Source organism: Canis lupus, chromosome 27 (assembly GCF_048164855.1).
Source record: "Canis lupus baileyi chromosome 27, mCanLup2.hap1, whole genome shotgun sequence".
NCBI lineage: Eukaryota > Metazoa > Chordata > Mammalia > Carnivora > Canidae > Canis > Canis lupus.
The window spans coordinates 40502624-40525245 of NC_132864.1; the positions used below are offsets into that span (position 1 = coordinate 40502624).

Genomic DNA, 22622 nt, shown 5'->3' on the forward strand with positions numbered 1-22622 from the left:
TGGATGGACCAGTGGCAGTTAGCCCTGCAGAGGTTGATGAGGGGAGTGGGGCCCCACAGCTTTTCTGGACTTCCGTGTGTGAGTGAGACAGGTCTCCCCCCATCGTGGGGCAGGGAGCAGCCTGCACTGCCCCCCGTCCTGTGAGGAGTCCCCATGGCCCTGAGAAGAGGGGGAGTCAGGAGAGTCTGGGCCGTGTTGCCCAGGCCCTGCTCCCAAACCCACCGTTCTCCTAACTCCCCTCACCCAAGGAAGATTCCAGACGGCCACCTGAGGCCACGGGGACTGGGGGCCTCCTGCCAGTGCTCTGTAGGACAGGTGGGCGTGCGAATGCTGTGCGTTCTCAGTAACTCCACCTCACGTTGCTCTTGTGTCACACTAGGGAACAGGATCCCCAGCCCTCATTGTGCTGTTGTCCGCTTCGGTGAGTTTGTGCATGTCAAATTTAGGAGAGCCCTGCGTGTGGGGGTACTGTGCCTCATGTACCTTCTGCAGGTTAGTAGGACTGTGTCGGAGCGCTCACACCCATGCAGAACACGAACTGGTTAAGTGAGGTCCTGTCCTGGTCGTTCCTGTCGAGGCGCAAGTTCACGTGGAGGAGAGAAGCCTGCTGCTACGAGGGAGAACATAAGCCTTTACTTCTTCTTACCTTGTCTTTTTTTATTAATTAATTTATTTATTCATGAATGACACAGAGATACATGGAAAAGGGAGAAGCAGGCTCCCTGCGGGGAGCCCAATGCAGGACTCCATCCCAGGGCCCGGGGGTCACGACCTTGGCCGAAGGCAGACGCTCCACCACTGAGCCCCCCGGGCGTCCCCTTCTTGCTTCGTCTTAAATATATGTTTATTCTTGATACTGAGGAAAAGATTAGGAAGGAGAATATTGAGTCGATGACTGCTTCTTTTTTTTAATTGGTCTCAGGCTGTGGAAAGTGTCCCATGATGAGTTCTGAAGGAGCATAACCTGGGGATGGAGGGCTAACCCCTTTGTTTTGGCAACTCCCGCTGCTGTTGTAGGGGTGGGATCATCACTCACAAAAGCAAGGTGCTATTTATCTTAAACACAGAAGTTTCCAGGAGAAAGAGAACTGCCATCTGCGTTAACAGCCTGCGCACACACATCCTGCATTCGGGATCTGCTGTCTGTGGTTCTTTGCTTCTTCACATGGGGTTACTTCTGCCAGAGGTACTGGGAAGCATGACTGTGTGTGTCCAGCCAGGCCGCACGTGTACAGGTCCTACTGCAGTGCCTTGGCAGAGGAGGTAGCCCCACAGTGTCTGGAATGGCTCAGTGGGCTTAGGAACACAGCTGTGTGAAGCAGTGGCGTGGACATGCTTGCACAAGTGTTTGTTCTGAGCCTCTTGATTTGCTTCCCTGGTTAACGCCTATTTAAAAAAAAAAAAAAGTGGATCATTCTTAAGAAAAGGCAGCCTATTTTAGGGGCATCTCCATTTACTCAGAAAATAATATACATCGTTTTTGAAAATGAATTGAACTTTTAATTTCGCTTGTCACAGAGCCTGTTCTTTATAAGTAAGAGCTTTATAGTGTCGTGGAAAGTTCATTCCAATTTTGTTCCTTACAGAAGATCTGATACCACTTATTTCTGGCTTGAAGCTAAAGTTTGGTCGACGTGGGTAGGAAAGAAGCCTGAGAAACAGAAGGTCTAGGTTGTGCTTCTGAGTGATCCTGAACGGGTAGGTCACTTAACATCTGTGGGTCGTGTCAGCATCCGTCGCTGAGAGCCTGGGACTAGAAGATTAATGAGGATTTCCCAATTTTCAAATGATGCGATTATAGATCTCCCCACCCATGTCTGCTGGAGGGAAGATGGCCTATTGAGACTAGAGGTCTCTGGCTCACCGCGATAGTCTTAGCTGCGTGCTCTGCTTGAGAACTGTTACTTGAGTTTATTTGTAAAAGCTATTGGTTCTTGTTCAGAAGACATAAGTATATTTATATTGGGGGGGCGGGTGCCTGGGTAGCAATAGGTTAAGCATCTATCTGCCTTTGGCTCAGGTCATGATCTTGGGGTCCAGGGATTGAGCCTCCATTGGGCTCCCTGCTCAGTGAGGGGTCTGCTTCTCCCTCTGCCTGTCCCGCTGCTGTCTCATCCTGTCTCAGATAAATAAATCTTTTAAAAAAACAAAAGCAAATTAAAAAACTCCACCCAACAACACAAAGAATATTTGTATTTGGATTTTAAAGAGCTCGTATTAGCATAGTTTAGATGGAACTTCGGATGTTTTCATTTCTGTTCTGTTCTCAAAACCACTAATACAAAAAGTCTCTAGCTTGTTTCTCTAAACATGAGTTTTATGAAGTGTTTTAAGTCTGTTACATCACCTTAAAAATACTGTTTTGTTGGAACACCTGGGTGGGTCAGCGGTTTAGCCCCTGCCTTCAGTCTAGGGCGTGATCCCTGGGTCCTGGAATCGAGTCCCACGTCAGGTTCCCTGCATAGAGCCAGCTTCTCCCTCTGCCTGTGTCTCTGCCTCTCTCTCTCTCTCTGTCTCTCTCTCTCTCTCTCTCTCTCTCTGTGTCTCTCATGAATAAATAAATAAAATCTTTAAAAAAATACTGTTAAAATTGTTTTATGAGGGGTAGGATCCTGACATAGTTCCTATGATGATCGAGATCCTCTTGCTGTTTTAATATGTCACTGTTTGGCATGCTGAATCCCCTTTGTAGGGTAGCCGATGACCATTTGTTTATTATTTCCTGGGTAAACGTGTTCCAGTATGTCCTGTAAATGGCAAGAATGGGGTGTGCGGACATGTGTGGTAAGAGAGGAGATGCAGGGTCTGAGCCAGAGACAGCTGAATGGCAGGATGCATGCCAGTGGACAGGCAGCTCCCTGTCCCGAGTCCTGGCCCCCAGCCTGGTTGTGTCAGGGACTCCGTCTGCACTTCCCTTCTGCACGAGTTAGCTGTAGTCACAGAACACTGGTGCCCCAAACAGAGTGGCTTCAGCAGTGTAAACACCGTCTCCAGGTTTCTGTGGGCCAGGGGTCTGGTTGTGATTCAGCTGGGCACAAGTTTAAGGCTGTGGTCAAGACATCAGCCTGGGCTTCTGTGTTACCTGAAGCTTGACCGGGGAAGGGTTTCCTCCTAAGCTCATGTGATCGTTGGCAGTTTCTTGTGGGGTCTCAGACTGAGTGCCTCGGTTTTGGCTTCGTGTTCACTGGGAGCTGGAGGCTGCCCTCACTGCTGCTTCTTCAGAGCCAGCAGGAGGGAATCTTGTAGCAGAATGGATGTTATAGTCTTGTGTGGTAACCAAATGTAGCCCATCATTTTTGCTTATTCTGTGTATAAGAGAATCTCAGGCCCCAGCCTGCTGAGGGTCGGGGGAAGTGACACAGGGACAGGGACCTTGGGGCCAATGTAGAGTCGGCCATAATGAGGCTGACCGGGAGTGTGGATTCTGTGTGTCCCTACTCCTCCGTCTGCATTTTCCCTCTTCACCCGGAGCATGCTTCTGGTCCCTCCTGCCTTCTTTTCTTCCTCTGACCTGCAGAGAGCTCAACACCTGAGAGTGGCTTTTCCTCCTCTCTCCTGCTATAGAAATTCAAGGGAAAGGTGGCAGGAAGCTGAGTGGCGCCCAGGCTGTCAGGGCCCTGCCTGAATGGCTGGTATTTTGGGTGTGTGACACATCACTAGCCGGCATTTCTAGGTCATAACGTGCTCTATAGAAACGACCCAAGTGGAGTCTTTTCAGCTTTTGTGTTTTGTGGTCACTGCTGTCTTAAAGCAAGTGCTGATTTCCAAAATGAGTTCAGATTCCTAGTGTCGACCACTTAGGGGCTCTCGCTGTGACTGTGCCTTAGATTTTAATTTAGAATCATTAGTGGTTTGGGTCCTTTCACTTTCTGGCCTTATTACCTGATCCTTGGTATCATTATCTCTTTAGTCCTCTTTGGGGTGGTCTGTCTTGGTCTGTCTTCCTCGCCAAGGAGCCAGTGTGGTGTGGTTAAGAACTGAGGGCAAAGTCAGGCTGCCTGGGTTCGAGTCCTGGCTCTGCTCTCTCTTAGCTGAGCATTCTCAAGCGTGTGGTTCCATTTTGTTTCTTTGTGGCAGGTTTTACCACTTCTGATTTTTCCACTGGCCAGCTGACCTCTGACTGCGGCGGCCACTCTCACTTTGCTCCCAAGTTATATACATGCTGCTAATAGGAGCGGTTTGTGCCTTATTACTAATCAAATGTCCCTTCAAGCCTTTTTCTGGCCTGGTCAAGTGGCCACAACATGCGTGAGCTTGCGAGAACACCTCTGTTTTGGTGACATTGCCCTGGTACCTGCTTTGCCTCCTTGGGATGAGGATAGCATCTTTTTTTTTTTTTTGCCGTGAGCTTGATGGGACTGTTTGCAGGCAGGGTGTCTTTTGGCCCGTGTCACCACACTGAGCTGTGGTAGTGCTGTTGCTGCCCTTCTCCGGATGAAGAATTAAACACCATGCTCCAGGTCTTCAGGGTCCATTGGGGAGCCTTGTTCTGTGTGACTGTAGAGCACCTGCTCTTAACGACTGTGGGACACCGTCTCCTGTAGAGGAAGCCCCGACCCGCCTTAGTGAACCAGCTCCTTGGGAGGGAAACGAGAGGCCAAGAGTCGGAAACAGCACATCTTATGAGCATGAGAACTTTTAGCTTCTTCTGCTGCCTTCACTCCACTTGCTGTCCGTGAACATCTTGACACCTACGTGTGCCTCCCTCCTCGGGGAGCCGGTGCGGCCTTGCTGTAGAGGACAGGGGGTACATTCAAAGCGGGAGTGTGGGGGCGCCTGGTGGCTCAGTCAATTAAGTGACTGACTCTTGGTTTGGGCTTAGGTCATGCAATTGAGCCCCAGGCCAGATTCTGTGCTCAGTGCAGGGTCCGCTTGGGACTCCCTCCCCTCCCCTCCACCCCTCCCCCTACTCTCCCTCTCTCTCTAAAATAAATGAATTTTCAAAACAAAACAAAACAGGAGTGTGTTCCTTTCAGCCAGATTTTTGACATGACTGATGGGGAATCTTAACAGTGCATAAGCAGCATGATTGAGAAGTCACTGGGTTGTTAACAGTCTCAGCCAGGAGTTACATATCCAGATTATTCTCTTTAGGTGCATCAGATAAGTTAATTGCTTATGTTCTGGTGATACTACCCTTGCACTGCATTCTTTTACATGCACTTTGCCTCCACCACCTTCTAACCCCTTCCCCACCCCCAGTACTTAGCACAGCGTCTGCTGCCAAAAGGATGGTTCATTAACATCACTTGTTGAAGTCGCTTATTCTTTTGAATAGTCATAGTGGTGGCAAATTACCAACTTGGAGGAGGAATTGGATTCCGTGAACCTATTAAAATATTTTCTGTGAAAGCAAAGAAAGTAGGACTTGTTTAAAAAATCAGGACTACATTGTAATGAGACAGATTTTCTTCTGGGCATTATAGGCTGGTTTTGAAGGTAAGAGAAGAGTGGCCAACCTGTTCTGAACAGTCAGCATCATTGGAGTGAGTTCCAAAGACAATGATGTAGAAGGGATCAAGGAGCACTTTTTTTCGGAGAGAAAGTTCTGTTTGGAGGCACCTACCTGGGTGGCTCAGTCGGGAAAGCATTTGCCTTCAGCTCAGGTCAGGGTCTCAAGGTCCCTGCATGGGCTTCCTGCTCAGCAGGGAGCCTGCTTTTCCCTCTGCCTCTCTCCCTTCCTCTGCTTGTGCTCTCTAGCTCTCTCTCAAATAAATAAAATCTTTTTTAAAAAGTTCTGTTTAAAAGCTGCTGTTGCCTTTCTTGTGGGTCTTCTCCCCCCCGCCCCCCCCCTTGAAAGCATAGCTGACAAACCCATGCTGTTGATGATGAGGCTGTAATGTGAAGCTGGCCATGGCGATAGGCCGCCTGCTATTCTCAGTGTGGCTGTTCATTCCCACAGGTGCCTGCTGAGTACTTGGCATTGCACACCAGAAGAATTAGCACTGATGGAAATGATTCATTCCCTCTTTCAAGAATTTATCGTCAAAAAGGAAACGCAGTGCTGCTCTGAAGAATGCTCACACATGCACAGCTAGAGCTTTCTGCGTGCATGTTAGTCAAGGCTGTCTGCTAAGATGGGCATTTTTATCGGACATTCTGTTCAGAACAGCTTAGGAAAGTTTGATATTCTTGTCAGAAGTCTGATTGACCTGTCTCCAAAATGTTCACATAGGGCAAGAGTCTGAATTTACTGGGCTATAAACTGTAATTGCAACTGTGGCCATGAATTTACTAGTCTTTGATGCTCGCATTAGCAAACACGGTCATTGCCAATATGTCTTGGGAACATGTTCCACGATGGGCACAGTCGGTGCATCCTCTCTAACACACATAACTTCTCTCCACAGTATGTGTCCTTGTCCTTCTCTTACAGGCCTGGAAACTGAGTTTTGGAAGGATTCAGAAACCCGACAAGCAACCACCACACTGCGGGTACACGGCAGAGGTGTCCGCCAAGCCTGTCTGCCCAGAGTCAAGCCCTTCTCCACTGTCTACGGTTTTGAAAGTCTTCGGCGCTGAGTGACCAGCACAGAAAGCTCTCGCCAGCCAGGGAGCACAGGGCTCTTTCCTCTCAGTGTTGGGTATGATCTCTTAAGTCCCTAACTTTTGAGTCCCTGCTACTGTTTTGGATGTCAGCAAGTTCTTTCCTCGTTACTAGGAGGCTCTCTGGACTTACGTGGCATTTGTTGTATTGCTTCCCTCACTCGCACACAATCCCTACCAGTTTGGAAAACTTAAAGCTTCTCCCTATTTTCTGAGATGACAGTGTCTTTTTTTATAATTAACATGAGTCTCTTCTCTCTGAATGACAACACTGACGCTTCAGATGAGGAAGAGCAACAGTTTCCTATCTTGTAAGAGTCTTGTCTACTTGGAGCCATATGTTCTTCATAGAAAATGAGTAGTAGTTGCATTTTACCAGTGCAGGCGGGGTGTTTTCACTTGGGACTCTTCTGTGAGGGGAAAGAAAGCAGCACGTCTTGTCCCTAGGCCATGGACCCTAAAATATTATGAAATTAAAGAACAAAAGTAAAGCGTATTCTGAATGCTTGGCTCTTGGAAGAAGGCAGGCACTTTGCTGGGCATCTAACATGACTCCCTGAATTATATGACTGACTCTCCAGTATTTGAGCTGGACACAGATAGGTTAGCGAGTCTGAGCATGGAGCATGGGTGCCCCTGGTTCCGGGATAATGCCCTTTTGGATCTAAGCATGCCTGACTTGCAGATTTTCTCGCTCATCTTATTTAATCCTCTGAACCACACAGTAGAGTGGGGAGCATTTGATCCTCTTTCAGAAAAGTAGAAGTTGAGGCTGGGAAGAGATAATGGACTTTGCGAAGGTCGCGTGGCTAGTAAGTGGTAGGACTTTGAACCACGGTTTTGTTTGTGTGGTGCCCTGATGTTGGTGGTTTGGGTTTCCTAATGATCTTTCCTAGCTTGTGAGTCGTAAACAGTGTGGGAAATAGAGCAAGGATCTTATGGGAATCAGCAGAGCTGGTCGTTTAATTACTGGTAAAGCAAGATTGGAGACTTCACAAGCATCTCTGAAACTACAATGTGCATTTGACCCGGGCTTGCGGGGAGCTAGAGGGAGCCCCTCACTGCCCCACTCAGCTCAGGGGCTGAGCACTAAGCCAGAGCTTCCTCGCAAACTCCCAGGCACATTTGTCACTCACCTTCCAGAAGAGTGCAAGGAGGGGCAGGGGCGAGGGAGAGGTAGCTGGCCTCCTCCCAGGAAACAGGCACACATCTCTTCCCAAAAACATAAGGTAGGGCATTGTAGGGGCTCTCCACCCCAAGCCCCAGCAGTAGAAATACTGCTCTTTATATCTTTGTTTTTTTTGGGGTGCTCTGTGTTGTTATTCTTTTGAACAGAGCATAGATAGCTGTGTCCTTTTTTGATTTTGAAAAGAAAGGAACAGATGACTATTTGTTTTGGTTATAAGGGGAGGAAAAGATGAATGTAGAAATCCAGAACTGGTCTTCCTGAGACGTGTTACCAATCAGACCCTTTCTCCTCATGACAGGTGATGGAAATGTGCTGGAACGATGGGAGAAGCTGGTAACTTATAGGAAGCCAAGATGACAAGAATTCTTTTACATAATCAGTAAGTAAAATTTTGTTGGCCCTTTGGAAGTCTTTCAATTACTGGGTGAACATTCCCTGAGAAACCACAGAAAAGCATAGCACAATCAAATAGCATAAAAGTATGAAAGAGAAAATGCTTAAAAAATAAACATTCAAACCCTTCAAAAAGTTGTTGCCACCTTTTGTATAATTATTCTATCCTGATCTGTGTGTTCTTTTATGTTGGGTGTAGCAGTTGGGCAGATAGAGACTAAATATTTAAAGGATTAAAGGAGGATTTCTTTCATATTAACTTTGGAGAAGCCCTGCTCAAATACAGCTTTAACTGGTTCAGTGAGCTCCATTTCTCAGCAACGGTTGGTATGGACATTTTGGAAATCAGTGTGAATAAACTTGGGGAATGTGAATAGAGTTGAGCTCTTTGCCTGCTCCCCTCCCCACGTCCTCCTTTGAGTATCTCATTTTCTACGCATCAGAGGCTATTACTGGTTGCCAGTGATCTGACAGTTAGATGCGGTTACTTCTGGTTTCGTTATGACGATGATGGTGTCAGTATGAGGGCTTGCCTAGTCAAAAGGTACATACGTCTGGGTCAGACGGTCACAGGCCTGACTCTTATCTTTGTGCTTTTGGGCAGTTACTCAGCCTCTCAGCCTCTGAATCCTGGGCTTGATAGTCCTCTCATGGGAGGAAAGACGGTGGGTAGTGCTTTGTGCTCTGACTGGTACGTTATAGGGCTGCTGTAAAAGTACAGCTGACCCTCGAGCAGCACGGGTCTGAACCATGCAGGTCCACTTGTGCACAGAGGTTTTATAGTACGGTTCTTTAAGTGTATTTTCCCTTCCTTGGGATTTTCTCTGTGATATTTTCTCCAGCTCACCTTGTTGTAAAAATATAATATGCAACACGTACAGCATACGAGGTGCGTGGTGTCGACCGTCGATGTCAGTAAGGCTTCAGTCAACAGTAGGCAGTCAGAAGTTCAGTTTCTGGACAGTCAAAAGTTACACACAGATTTTTGACTATGTGGGAAGTTGGTGCCCCCAACCCAGTGTTGTTCATGGGTCACCTGTGGCTACTCCCCTTCCTCATGTTTGTATCGTGATGGACAATGTACAAGCCCATATTTGACACAGCCTGGCCAGCTGGACTTCCTTAACTACTGTCAGGCCGTGGTGGGTCAGCATCGCAAGCATTGATGTACAGAGGAATGCTGAGACCTGACCAGCCAGGAGGGGGTAAGGAGGGAGGCGTGGAGAGAGGACAGAGGGGAGGGAAGAGGAGAAGGAGGATGGGAGGGAGGAGAAGGAGGATGAGAGGAAGGACAGGAGGGGGGACTGGAGGGAGGATGGGAGGAGGATGGGAGGATGAGAGGAAAGACAGGAGGGAGGAAGAGTAGGAAGATGGAAGGGAGGACTGGAGGGAGAATGAGAGGAGGATGGGAGGGAGGAGGGGAGGATGAGAAGAAGGACTGGAGGGAGGAAGAGAAGGAGGATGGGAGGGGAGGACTGGAGGGAGGATGAGAGGAAGATGGGAGGATGAGAAGAAGGACTGGAGGGAGGATGGGAGGAAGAGAAGGAGGATGGGAGGGAGGATGGAGGGAAGATGAGAAGGAGGACCAGAGGGAGAATGGAAGGATGGGAAGGAGGATGGAGGGAGGATGGGAGGAGGAGAAGGACAGAGGGAAGATGGAGGGAGGATGAGGAGGGGGGTAAGGGAGGACAGGGTTACAGTGTTTGCTGAGTTCTGTGATGTCAATACTCCAGCGTGGCTGGTTTCCCACCACGACACAGTCACTGTAAGCAGAGTTGGGGAGGGATGGGCAGGCGCTCACCTCTGCATAGTTTAATACCAGCCACACACCGCAGTGAAAGCTACACCAAGGGCATAAAGTGTAATAAAATTGGAAGTGGTGAGTTTTGAGTATTTCTTATCTTTGTGTTAGTCTAATTTATTTTAATTGTGTGTTTATATAGTTTAACTTTGAACGATGGCTGTGCTGAACCACTGCTCACAGTCTGCCCCAGTGGACTGGTAGGACGGCCAAGCCATAGGTTTCCCGATGGGAAGACAGCTGGAGGCCACAATTCTTCAATTACCTGTCCTAGCCCTGGTGGTAAGAGTTTGTCTTGACTGGTGAAAGCAAGGTTTGCTCTTGAATCTGTGCTCGAACCCTCAAGTTGCCAAGCTCACATGGCTTCTGGAGCTGAAGATAAGTCCTGAGACCAATTTAGAATGGAAACCTGTTGCCTGAGGCTTGTTGACCTCGTGATGTCACTGCCCTGGCACCCTCGCCTCTCCGGGCTGTGCAGTGACAGTGGTTGCACACAGGCAGGCTGTCCACTCCCTTTCCAGTTTGTTCTGTGCCTTTGCTGTGCTCCCTGGAACCTACACCTTGTCAGGTAGTGACACTGCAGGGACCAGCAGCCAGGCTTCCTCCTCACCAGCGATGGCTCGTTGCTTTGCTTTTGTTCAGAAATGAAGTTTTCATGAAAGTACATTGTCTCCAGAGAGAGAGAAACAAAACAGGATGGTATGTGGGCAGTGTCAGGTTCACACTGGCTTGATGCAGGTCTTCGGGAGGGGGATGGAGGGCACCAGGGACCCTGGAGCAGGTAGCCCGTGCTCCCCCAGCCCGCTAGCTTGCCCTTTCCAGGGGACAATGGGAGCCTGAAATCGCTCAGTAACAGCTAAGATTGTGGTGGTGGTTTTTATTCTAAATCTCACCCACCTTGCTCTCAGAACACATTCTTTACTGAACCTTAAAAAAAAATGTCCTGGGTATTTCAAAACATTCGTTTGTGTCAGTTCCCTGAAACGGACTTACATAATCTTAAAACATTTATTTCCCTTATTTCCTCCTGAAACAATAGATATTTATAGCTCCTTCTGAGTCAAGAACGGACTTGGATTATTGCAAAAGCAATTCTTGCCCCTTTCATGCTGAAACTGATGGATGGAAACCTGAGACGCTTGCCCCTGGATTAAGAAATATTGACTTGTGTTTCAATCAAGATGAATAAGAGTGTCTTGGGTCGCTGTGAAAGCAGACTTGGGAGAAATAACCAGCCGAGGAGCCTCACCACACATAAAATATTCTGATTTATGATTTCTCTCCCAGGAGGGACCTGATGCTATTTCTGGGCATCCCCAGTATGGATGCGAGTTTGACTGGAGAGCTGGCAGGTGTGTAGGCCTTGGGGGTGGGGAGGTTGCAGCCTGGCACGGTGGTCGATCAGCGCGCTCCGAAGTGTGCTCTGTACTTGGGAGTCGCAGGTCGTGATGTGGTCGATGTCATAGGAGATACAGTGAGTGTTTTGGAAATCAGTTGGAGAGAGAAGTGCCTTGTGTGGCGGGAGTGACGAGGTCAAGGAGACTTGCAGCAGCACATGACAGGTGCCGTGGGTATTTAGTGACTGTGCTTTTTTAATTCAAATACCTATTTTAAAAATCATAAAGGTTAACAATTGGAAAGAACTTTAAAAATGTGAAAGTTATTAAGAATTGAAAATTCATCAATATCATCTACCTACAGATACCATTATTGACTATTTTTTTTAGTTTTTCATTTTTTCTGGTTTCTTTCTGGTTTTCTACCATCCTCTTCCTAAGCCTGGGTTTGACATGCATTTCTTTTTTCTTCTAAAATGGATCTTTTGTGGTAAATATCATTTGACACCTAATTTGGTTGACCGTGTACTGAAACCATACCATGTTGATAAATACATCCTGTTTGGCAGCGGTTCCTGTGTTACGCGGCCCGTATTGTTTAACCGGATCCCCGGGAGCGGGCATTTTGGTGGTTCTCCGCTCCTCCTCCTCTTCGTAAAGCTCACTGTGGTGAACATCTCTGGGCATGCCATGTGGCGCACCTGCCCAGCTCCGTGGGCAGATCTCTGAACAGAGTCGGGGCAGTGCCTTCGGGAACATTCCAGCAGGAAGACAGACTGTGAGTGAGCAAAGAGGTAGAGGCAGGAAGGGAAGCTCTCACTCTGGGGAAAGGCGGGAGGTGCGGTTGAGCAGCAGGCCAAGAGGGAAGGCCCGCTAGCTGGGGCTGTCGGTGGGAGATGGGGCCTGCCGGGCCCAGCCCTTATTCATTCTCAGTTGGGAGCCATGTGGGAGTCCATAGCCTGCCTCATACAAAGATTGTGAGAATCTTCGGTTTTCCTTAACTTACCTTATCTGAGGAGAAGTGATTAATTAATTGTTATAGGTAGTAATTATTCATTATGGGTAATAGATAATTAATGGTTCTACCTTCTAAAACTTCCTGAGAGGCTTAAGAAACCAACAAATTAGGGAGTGAACAATTAATGGAAGTCGGGAAGAGTATGTATGTATAGAAAAAATTGTAAGATTAGAGGGGCCTGTGGTTTTGAAAAGTAAAGGAAACGACATTAATTCATGTATTTTATACACTTCTTAACAAACTGAATAAAATTTAAAGACAATTTGGGAAAAATATGGATTAGGAGACAAGTATCATAATTTAAAATAATACTACCTTATGCTTACTTGCTTTCATGTGCTTGTGTGTTTGAAATGCATCGCCTTCCCTAATTTCCCCTAAACTTTCTCAGGAGAGTGCAGGATTGTCTCCACTCTGTAGGTGAAACAGAGGCCTCCAAGGCTGGCTTTGAGGAAGTGACACCGGGCTTGCAGTTGGAGGGAGGGGCTGGTAGGGCCTTGGGTAGATCTGGGGACTTCCCTGGGAGGGTTGTGAGGCCACAGTTAGACTTGGAAGGTGACAGGGAGGGACTGCTTTCTAGCCCACAATGGTCTCTTTCATCATCACTGAAGAGAAGAAAACACTTCCTCAGCCATTTTCTGTTCCCTTTGTGGTAGGTGACATTGTTGTCAAATCACTTGTCCCTGCCCACCCTGTGGGAGGATTACACTTTCCTTTTTTTTTTTTTTTTTTTAGATTTTATTTATTTATCATGAGAGAGGCAGAGACCAAGGCAAAGGGAGAAGCAGGCTCCATGCAGGGAGCCCGATGTGGGACTCGATCCCGGGACTCCAGGATCATGCCCTGAGCTGAAGGCAGATGTGCTTAACCACTAAGCCAGCCACCCAGGTGTCCCATAGATTATACTTTCCCACCCCACTGAGGGTTGGCCCCCATGGCTTTCTTGGCCATAGGACCTATTTTGGCCAAAACAATGTGAATAGCAATGACACCTGCCATGTCCCGGTAGAAGCTTTAACGAGGCATGGCCTGGGTCCACCATGTCTCCCTTGTCCCTGCCATGGGACCAGTGTGTCCCACTTGGGGTGTTCCTTCTCCTTTGGTCCCTGTGAAGAGGACACAGCTCACCTCCACAGAACCAAACAGGAGCCAGGAATAGTAAGACCTTTCTCTCATGTTGGCCTCCAGAATGTTGGCACTCTTTGATACTGCAGTGTGACTTAGCCTAAACCCACAGAGGCCCGCTGTCCTGCTGTCCTTCTCCTGCATTGGAGAGGTGAACCTTCTTCACACGTTATCACTTCAAATAAGGCATTTAACTAGGTGTGTAGGGTTGACTGAGTTGCCCCTTCGTTTGTTTGTTTATTTATTTATTTATTTATTTGAAAGAACGAGACAGAGTGAGAGAGCACACAAACAGTGGGGAAGGGCAGGGGCAGAGGGAGATGCAGACACCCTGCTGAGCAGGGAGCCCAATACGGGACTCGATCCCAGGACCCTGACATCATGACCTGAGCTGAAGGCAGATGCTTCACTGGCTGAGCCACTCAGACACCCCCCTTTATTTTGTTTCCTCAAACACTTGCAAAACATGTTCCAGGTCAAGGTCTGGATGTCTAGAGGTTTTAAATAATCCAAGCCCCCGCCCAGCCTCAGGACCCTGGGAGCGTGGCGTGACTGGGTGCCATGTATTCAGTGGCTGTGAACAGGGCACGTGGTTGGGTCCAGAGCCCAGTGTCACACGGTCACTGGTGGGCTGTGCTCAGGGAGGTGAGCCCCCTGATGGGTGCCATCCTTATGATGCCCTTGCAGTGGCATTCCTCTCCCATCATTCAAGCTCATCTCCCCCCCCTTCCCTCCCCCGCAGCCGGAGCACAAACTAGTTTGTGCTCAACACTAGACTTCCTTATTCCCAACTTGCATTTTTAGTGAAACGTTTTGTAGCAACTCATCCACTACATTGGTGTATGTCTTTTCTCTTGATATGTATCATAAACCATTTAACTTCACAGATGACATATCTTAAATTTTTTCCTTGGAGTATAAGTTGCTTAACATGTTATTACAACAAAATTAAACATTCAGTAAATTATTGACCATTTTTGTTGATTCTCTCCCCACTGCGCCACCGAAGTTATTGGTTCTTTTCTCTGTGCTGTATGAAGTGGAGGTTGCTGTTGTTAGAGCACTCCTTTGCATTTTCTCTTTGTGGTGTCTGATGAGAGAAGGCTCTGCATGGGCTTAGTAATACCTTACCTCAATTTGGAATAACTTGGAGTTGTCCTGTCATATTTCAGATCCTGTGTCTAATAATCAGACAGGTGTTCAGGGGATCTAACTTGATTTCATGCTCCCAGTGACTCACCCTGGCTTTGGACCATGGCGCGACACCAAAAGCTCCAAGAAGTAGTCTGACTAGTAGTTTCTGGGCTAAGACAATGCACGATGTAGTTTCCCAGTCATTCAGCTATTTCCTTTCTCGCCGCTTCTGATCCCTTCTCCACTTGCATTTCAAAAGGCACATGACTAATTTATTATTCAAGTCCCATCTTGAACCAAGAGCCTTCAAACTTTTTTGTCCAATATGCACAGAAAAAAAGGGTTACAGCCCCAGACAGAGGAAGGAATACTCAGAGAACTGCCACTGTGTGTCCATAGTGGTCTGGTCTTAAGGTTGGGTGGTGGGTTCATGATTGTTGATTTTAATATTATTTTTCCTGACAGATACGTTAAATAAATTCTCTTTACGTATGAAATACTATATAACCAAAAAGGTTTTTTTTTTTTTTTTTTTTTTTTTTAAGTGTAAAACAGTACATGCTGTTAAATGCATCCATTGTGTTTATATTGGCAGCATTGAGTCCTGTCAGGGGCACCTGGGTGGCTCAGTGGTTGAGCATAGGCCCTTGGGCTCAGGTCAAGATCCCAGGGTCCTGGGATTGAGTCCTACATCGGGGTCCCTGCAGGGAGTCTGCTTCCCCCTCTGCCTCTCTCTGTGTCTCTCATGGATAAACAAATAAACAAGATCCTAAAAAAAAAAAAAAAACTGAGTCATGTCAGTTAGTTTTACGACTTTAATTTTCTTGTAAAACACCTTAGATGGGTGTTTTAATAAATAGTGCCCTCTTTCTTCAACGGAGCAAAATAATTTTATTTTGAAGACACTATTTATTGACCTTTGATTTTCAGAGGGTCTTCCTATCAACATAGGCATCGATATAGTTTAGGGCTCACCCAGAGAAATATTTTCTTTTGTTCTACCACAGAGAAGTATCCTCTGTTGGGGAGAATATAGAAAGTTAATGTCTGGTTATTGACAGTGACTGGCCACTTGTCCCTTCTCTTTTTTGCAGGAAAACCTCAGTGTTTACACAGAGTCTGAAACATTAGCCATCCGTACTCTGAGCTGTAAGCCCAGGCCTGTTTGGCAGCTGTGGGGATCAGACATTAAAACCCCAGGTTTGGGGTTAAACATCCATAGTTTTGAAGCTGGCTCTGACTCGCCTTGACAGTTGACCTTGGGCTCAGAACCTTCATGACTCCTAGTTAACAGTGGGCTCAGTACTGCTGCGAACACCTGCCTGGCTGTGTTGTATACATATTAAACGGGAAATAATGTGTGTACAGCAGAAGGCACTATCGTGACTAGATCCTCAGTAAATGAATTACATTGAGCAATTTTTTTTCTTGTTTTGGTGCAATTTCAAATATATTTTCCTATAGGGACAGTGTTAAGAATGAGGTTTGAGTACAATATTAGAAATATTATTAACATTATACTTGAGATCAATCATAAGTTAAATAGGCTTCTAAAGACTGGCCAGAGAAGCCACTGTCTACGTTTTGTCTGTAGTGAAATGCATTTCAAATGCCACATAAGTTCATTGACTTCATACTTAGGAGTGAACTTTTAGAATGTAATTTATTACCAGGTTGAGGGCTGACTATTTAGATAACCTTTTGCTTGGACATAAAATGGAATTGCTTGATAGGCGGTAGGTTTCCTGGGGGCACATGAGTCCTTTTTTCTACTTCTAGGAAGTCCGCTCACCTTCTGGAGAAATTACTGCTCTTCTTGCAAATCTAACCAGGTAGTTTTATTGTAGACCTGCCAAACAGAGGACCTTGACCCACCAGGTGGGCGCATGGCCCCAAGTGGGACCTGTGTGAGTTTTTTCCGAAAATCTTTAAAATTATAACTATAGTATAGTCCCTTTTACTGGCAGAGCCGGGATTTAAGCGGAAGAAGACAGATTTCAGAAAGGAAGAATGAAACCATCTAGTCCTGGTGGAGTTTATTTTGAGTTGATCCTAAAGCCCAGCTACCCTTATGACTCTCCTGTTGCTGGGTTACTTAAGTCAACACATTCCACCTTTTATTTTTTTAATTTTTAATTATTTATTTATAATTTATTTATTTTCTAATTTAAATTCAATTAACATATAGTGTATTATTAGCTTCAGAGGTAGAGGTCAGTGATTCATCAGCCTTATATAACACCCAGTGCTCATTACATCATGTGCCCTCCTTGCTTTTACTGGCGATGCTTCAAGTGCCATTTCTGTTACCGGCAAGTTAGAAAAAGGTGACTAATTCATTTGTTTAGACTTGGAATGTTTAAGAAGTTGTGTCTTTGTCATGACAATTATCATAAATATAATTACATAGTAGGACAGCTGATTTATAACATAGCTTTTTGAGAACAATGGTAGTGTTTATGCCTATCTCATAAAAGCAGAAATATATTAATTAGCACTAATCAAAGGATACCAGTGACTATGTGTGTGTGTGTGTGTGTGTGTAAGAGAGAGAGAGAGAGAAATAATGACTTAAAACACACTGATGGTCACTGGAGGGGGAGGGGGGACATGAAACAGGTGATGGGCACCTGTTGTGATGAGCACCGGGTGATTAAAATAAAACCTTTTTTAAAAAAGTAAGAGAGATAATGATTCTGATAGGACTTTGTGCTAATACAGGCATCTATAATGTTTGATTTTAAACCATATAAACAAACATATACATATGATGGTTCTAGTAGTTATAAGTTGCGTTGAAGACTGCCTTTTGCTACTGTTTATAATTAGGAGCATTAGTAGGTAAGCAGGTAGCTGCTCGTGACTATACCATGTATGTTGAGAGAGACGTTTATCTTTACGGACAGATTGGCACTTTGGCAAGATGACCCAATGTGTGTGTGTGTGTGTTCCTTACTAGAAAGGGAAGATAATATGACTGAATGCTTTTGTTTTCTTCAGTGGGTTCGTGTTGGAGAAACTGAGATTTTATGTGATGACACTCTTTCGTAAACCCTACTTCCTTTTAGGAAGTACCAATTTGTGCTCTCAGTTGTAGCATTCGGTATTGTTGGAACATGTCAGAGAGAGCAAAGAAATGCATCTGCCGCTTGAGTTCTGCCTGCCAACTGGCTTGGACAGCTATAATATCTGCTTATTCCTGATGTGTCAGCAGTTAGGAGGAACGTTTTCCCTTCTCCTTCATGGCTGTTGTAGAACTGGAGCATCAGTCACATCAACATGACTGTGTATTCAGAATCTGCCATGTGCTGGGGATACAAAGCCTTTGAGACACAACCTCATCCTCAGATAGACTTATATCATCTGGCCAGAGAGAAAGGTCAGGGAGAGATCTTGAATCAAAGAGCAACGCTGAGGTTCTGTAAATCAGTTTTGAGACGGAGGTATAAAAAATAAGGTCTGTAGGCATTTGAGGAAAGGAAAGTTCTCCAAGGCTTGAGCCAGTGGGGAGGGTTCTAGGAAAAGGAAGGGTCTGGAAGGTCATGGCTAGTATGAAGAGTGAGAAGAGGTCTACCTACTGCCAGGGGGTGTGGTGTGGGCCTCCACAGGAAGGTAGTGCTGTCCACTGCCTTAGGGGGACAGCAGGTAGATCAGTTGGGTTATTTGATGGAGGGTTCCTAAGATGGAAGATGGGGGTTGGAAAGGTGAAGGCCAGCTTTTGAATGACTGAGCAACATGGCATTGGGCCGGTGGGCTGATCGTCACTTTTTTGAACCATACAACGATAGCCTGTACTACTGATAGTTTTGTACTTTAGGCAAAAAAGACATCTGTAAGGACGTTTTGGCAACACTGGCAACTCGGTCCTTGCTTTGGGAGCATAAGGATTATTGTAAACATCTTTCAAGTGCTTTGAGTGTTAGGATTGCAGGTAGACATATTTATGAAGCTCTTCTTCCTGGACAGAGCACCCACTCTGTGAATTTTAAGCCTGCCTGGATCCTAGGCATTAGAAACAAACTAAATTCTCTCTCTCTTTTCTGGACAGCTGCCTTTCCCTTCCTCTTTCGTGTATCTCAGTGTATCTGTATATATCTACACACATACAATTGCATTTTTCAGATTGCAGGTGATAAGTTTACTCAGTTGCTCAAATACACAACAGTTTTATATATATACAACCTTCCCATATAAAAGAGCTGCTATTCTTGGTGTAACAGCCAACATATCATCAGTTTGGCCAGTGTTAACTGCTTATAGTATTTTTGTAAACAGAAAATCGCCGTTCTTAAAAATACATATTAATTTGCATGAATGTTTGAGGAAAGTTGCCCAAAAAGCGGATGTTTTCCTTTGGATCTCTACTATAAAACCGTAGCTGTTCAACTGATAGAGGGAAGGTTTCTGACATGGTGGCATGCTGGACTTTCGCATGTATCATGTGAGGGTGATGCTGCTTTGGGAGTAGAGAGGGAGACTTGGCAGCTGGAACAGCAGTTGGGGACACTCAGCCTCGGTGACCTGGCACAGGGGGATGAATACCTGAACCCGGAATGGCAAGAATGGTACAGATAATGGGAGATGACTAGGAGGCTGTCATCATACCTGTTGATAGTGAATGAAAGAGAGAACGTGTGTTCTCAGATGACTCCAGAATTTAACTCAAAGCATCTAGGACAATGAGATTACCTTTATGTGAGAGTCAAGAGAGATTTTCAACCTTATCATCTAGACTATGGGCCCACTGATGCCTGTTGCTAGGAAAATTTTGAGGTAATAGGCTTATCTTGTGCCTGCCTGTTTGGACTACAAGTTGGTCCTTCAGGTGGAAGAACTTTTGGAACTCTTGAGAGAGATGAACCGGTTTACCTCGCACCATGCTCCTGGTCTCTTATGGGCACAGCTGGGATGAGGGCTGGAGCTCCTGAGTCCTGGTGCTCTGTTCTTTCCATGCTGCTTTGAAGAAAACCCCATTTTAGGAAGGGCCTTTGCTCTCACTTTAGATTTTATCTTTGGCCAGTGAGTATTTTGGAGAAAATTTGGCTTATGGAATGAATGATCGGTTCTAAAAAAAATAAGAGGAAGTTAAACTCAGGAGATTTTCTCCAAAGTTAGAAGGTTTAATTTGTTACTTAAAAAAAAAAAAAAAATTCTTCCTCTGTTAAAACACTCTACTCCTATTAGCCATCAACTTGTTTCTTTTTTTTTTTTAAGATTTTTTATTTATTTATTCATGAGAGACACAGAGAGAGAGAGAGAGAGAGAGAGAGAGAGAGAGGCAGAGACAGAGGCAGAGGCAGAGGCAGAGGGAGAAGCAGGCTCCATGCAGGGAGCCCGACATGGGACTCGATCCCGGGACTCCAGGATCGTGCCCTGGGCTGAAGGTGGTGCTAAACTGCTGAGACTTCGAGGCTGCCCTGCCCCATCAATTCGTTTCTTAACTGGTCCATAGGACATAGTAGTTCTGGAGTCTTCTGTGATTTGCCAATTCCCAGCTACCTAAAACTCCCTTAAATATTTTTTCTACAATAAAAATATTTATTCTATCATATAAAGTTTCCCGGCTCCCTAGCCCTGCGCTCTCTGCTCCGGGCTCCGCGCTCCTGCACCCGCTCATATGGTTTCCTTTACATACTACAATTTAAATAGTTTTTATTCTATAGTAACCCAGATAGAGTGATTTGCAGAATCTTACTTTTTTAAAAGTTGGTTTAGGGATGCCAGGGTGGCTCAGTGGTTGAGCATCTGCCTTTGGCTCAGGTCGTGATCCGGAGGTCCTAGAATCAAGTCCTGTATCAGGGAGCCTAGTTTCCCTCTGCCTGTGTCTCTGCCTTTCTTTCATGAATAAATAAATAAATAAAAATCTTTTTAAAAATTAAAAAATAATAGTTGGTTTACTGTGGCATAAATGAAATTGCTTCAATTTTAAACCTTTTTTTTTCATAGTAAAGTTCCTGTTGTATAATAACATTAAATCCAAGAATCCTAAACCAAAAGTTCCTTTAACCGCTTAAAGTCTACAGAACACTAAAGTACTATTTCAGCTGTAAAATTATTTGCATATTTTAACGTTGAAAATAATTTTTAAAAAGTGATAGCTGGTTTGTCCATAGTTTTGGAGATGGGTTCAGAACTTACAGGGGCCAAACCCAGCATGGTGTGAGCGCCCCGCTGAATGTCAAGCACTGTGCCAAATGCCTTGCGTGTCTTACTCCGTAGAAGCTGTTCCACGAAGTGGAAGTGTCAGGTGGGCGTCTCATCCGACGCCCTCGCTGCGGAGTTGCCTTGCCCGGTGTCGGCCGCGGTGTCCGAGCTCTGACCCGCGTGTGTGGCGGTGCCAGGCCCCCGCTCCTGCACCCAGAATCGCAGCCTCGCTCACGGACTTTCTTACAGCAGTAGCACTCACCTGCACCCGCCGGTCAAGCATGTCCTGACACTGACTCTGGCTTTGAAAGAGTTTTTAAAGAGCCTCTGCTGCGTTCTTGGAAGTTGTTCAAGGCTGAAGTTCGGGGGGGAAAAAAACCTCTTTTAAAGGCTGTACCGGGCTCCTAAGCCTGATATAAATCAAGACAGGCAAGTTCCGCCTTAGCCGACAATGAACACGCTTATTGGTTAGGATCGCACGGGCTGACTCATTTCTTTTTTGCTGTGTTAGAGGGCCACACCCTGCATTCCAAAAACCTCGGCTGCCCGGCCACACCCGCGGAGCCTCCGGGTACGAGCCGGCGCGCCTGCCGCCTGCCGCCCGCGGCCCCGAGCGCGGGAGCGGGTGCGGGAGCGCGGAGCCCGGAGCCCGGAGCGGAGAGCGCGGGGCCGGGAGCGGGAGCGGGAGCGGGTGTACCCCCCGCCGCCCGCCGCCCTCCGCCCTCCTCCTCCCCGCCCGCCCGAGCCGCGGGAGCCGCGCCGACCTGCCCGCGGGGAGCGGAGACGTAAGTGTGCGCCCGCCGCCCGGGGTGCGCGCTCGGGGCCGGGGTGCGCGCTCGGGCCGGGGGTGCGCCCGCCGCCCGGGGCCCTCCTGGGACGGCGGGTCTTGTCGGGGCGGGGGCCGCGCCCGCACAGGCTCTCCACGCGGAGAGCGGCGGGAGGGAGGGAGGGAGGGAGGGGTGGCATCGCACGTACCGCGGGGTGTCCAGCGGGGGCGGCGCCCGCTCCCCGCAGGCCTGTCCAGCCGGGGCCCCCGCAGGCCCGCTCCTCGCAGGCCGCCCCCCGCCGGGAGCTGCCGCCGGGAGCCGGTGCTGGGCCACAAGGGCGCACGTGCTCCGCGTGCTCGCTCCACGGCCCTGCCTCCTGCGTGTGCCGGCCTCTGGCGGCTCTCCTGGGCTTCGTGGAAGTGACCGCCCGACGGGAATGCGCGGGCTCGGAAGTTACACCGGAGGGAGCGGAGTAAGAATCCGGGACACCTGAGCCCCAGGTGCGTCCATTCTTACCACCGTAACCTTTCCTTTCCTTTTCTTTCTTTCTTTTTTTTTTTTTTTTAAGTAGATCAGGTATGAGTCTTTTTTAAAAAATAATAAATTTATTTTTTAATGGTGTTCAATTTGCCAACATACAGAATTACACCCAGTGCTCATCCCGTCAAGTGTCCCCCTCAGTGCCCGCCACCCCGTCACCCCCACCCCCCGCCCTCCTCCCCTTCCACCACCCCTAGTTCGTTTCCCAGAGTTAGGAGTCTTCCATGTTCTGTCTCCCTTTCTGATATTTCCTACCCATTTCCGTAGATGTGAAGTCGTGCCTCTTCCTCGAGAACCTTTCCATGTAGGAAACTAGTCTGTAGAGGCGTAGAGATTTGTATGGTGGGGTCTGTTTTGGAAGGTTCTGCAGGAGGAGGGGGGAGATGTAGGGGCAGGAGAAGCGGAATCTTGGGATTGTTCTGTTTGGGTAAAAGGACCCGCACAGGGCAACGGGCGTCACCACTGCCAGCCACGCTGTGCCGCCAGCAGCATCGGGTTGGAAGAGGAATATTGCAGCCGCCTTATGGAGTCACGAAGGGAACCACGCTGTGAACGGTCTTACCCCTCCTTTACGGAGAGAGAGCCTAATGCAGTAGGCAAGATTCAAACAGAGACCGTGAACTTCTTT

At 47.2% G+C, this 22622-nt stretch overlaps 1 protein-coding gene and 1 long non-coding RNA gene across 5 annotated transcripts in view; one reads left to right on the forward strand and one right to left on the reverse strand.

Moving 5' to 3' along the window:
• Nucleotides 1-487: 487 nt before the first annotated feature.
• On the reverse strand, nt 488-22415 carry LOC140619794 (uncharacterized). 2 transcript variants are annotated; one of them, XR_012019579.1, is made up of 3 exons: nt 22250-22414; nt 19413-19608; nt 488-1386 (listed from the first exon to the last, which is right to left on the reverse strand). It is a non-coding gene; the product is annotated as an uncharacterized lncRNA (long non-coding RNA). The 2 variants fall into 2 exon arrangements; XR_012019580.1 differs by lacking the exon at nt 488-1386 and adding an exon at nt 11179-11534 and having other exon boundaries at nt 22250-22415.
• Nucleotides 21408-22622, forward strand: part of SGMS1 (sphingomyelin synthase 1) — a 91833-nt gene continuing 90618 nt past the window's right edge. For 2 of the 3 annotated variants that reach the window (XM_072803720.1, XM_072803722.1), the window contains exon 1: nt 21777-21954. The gene's annotated coding sequence lies outside the window, so the exon portion shown is untranslated. Of the gene's footprint in view, nt 21473-21776; nt 21955-22622 lie in introns of those variants that run through there. The other variant, XM_072803723.1, reaches the window with a different exon arrangement.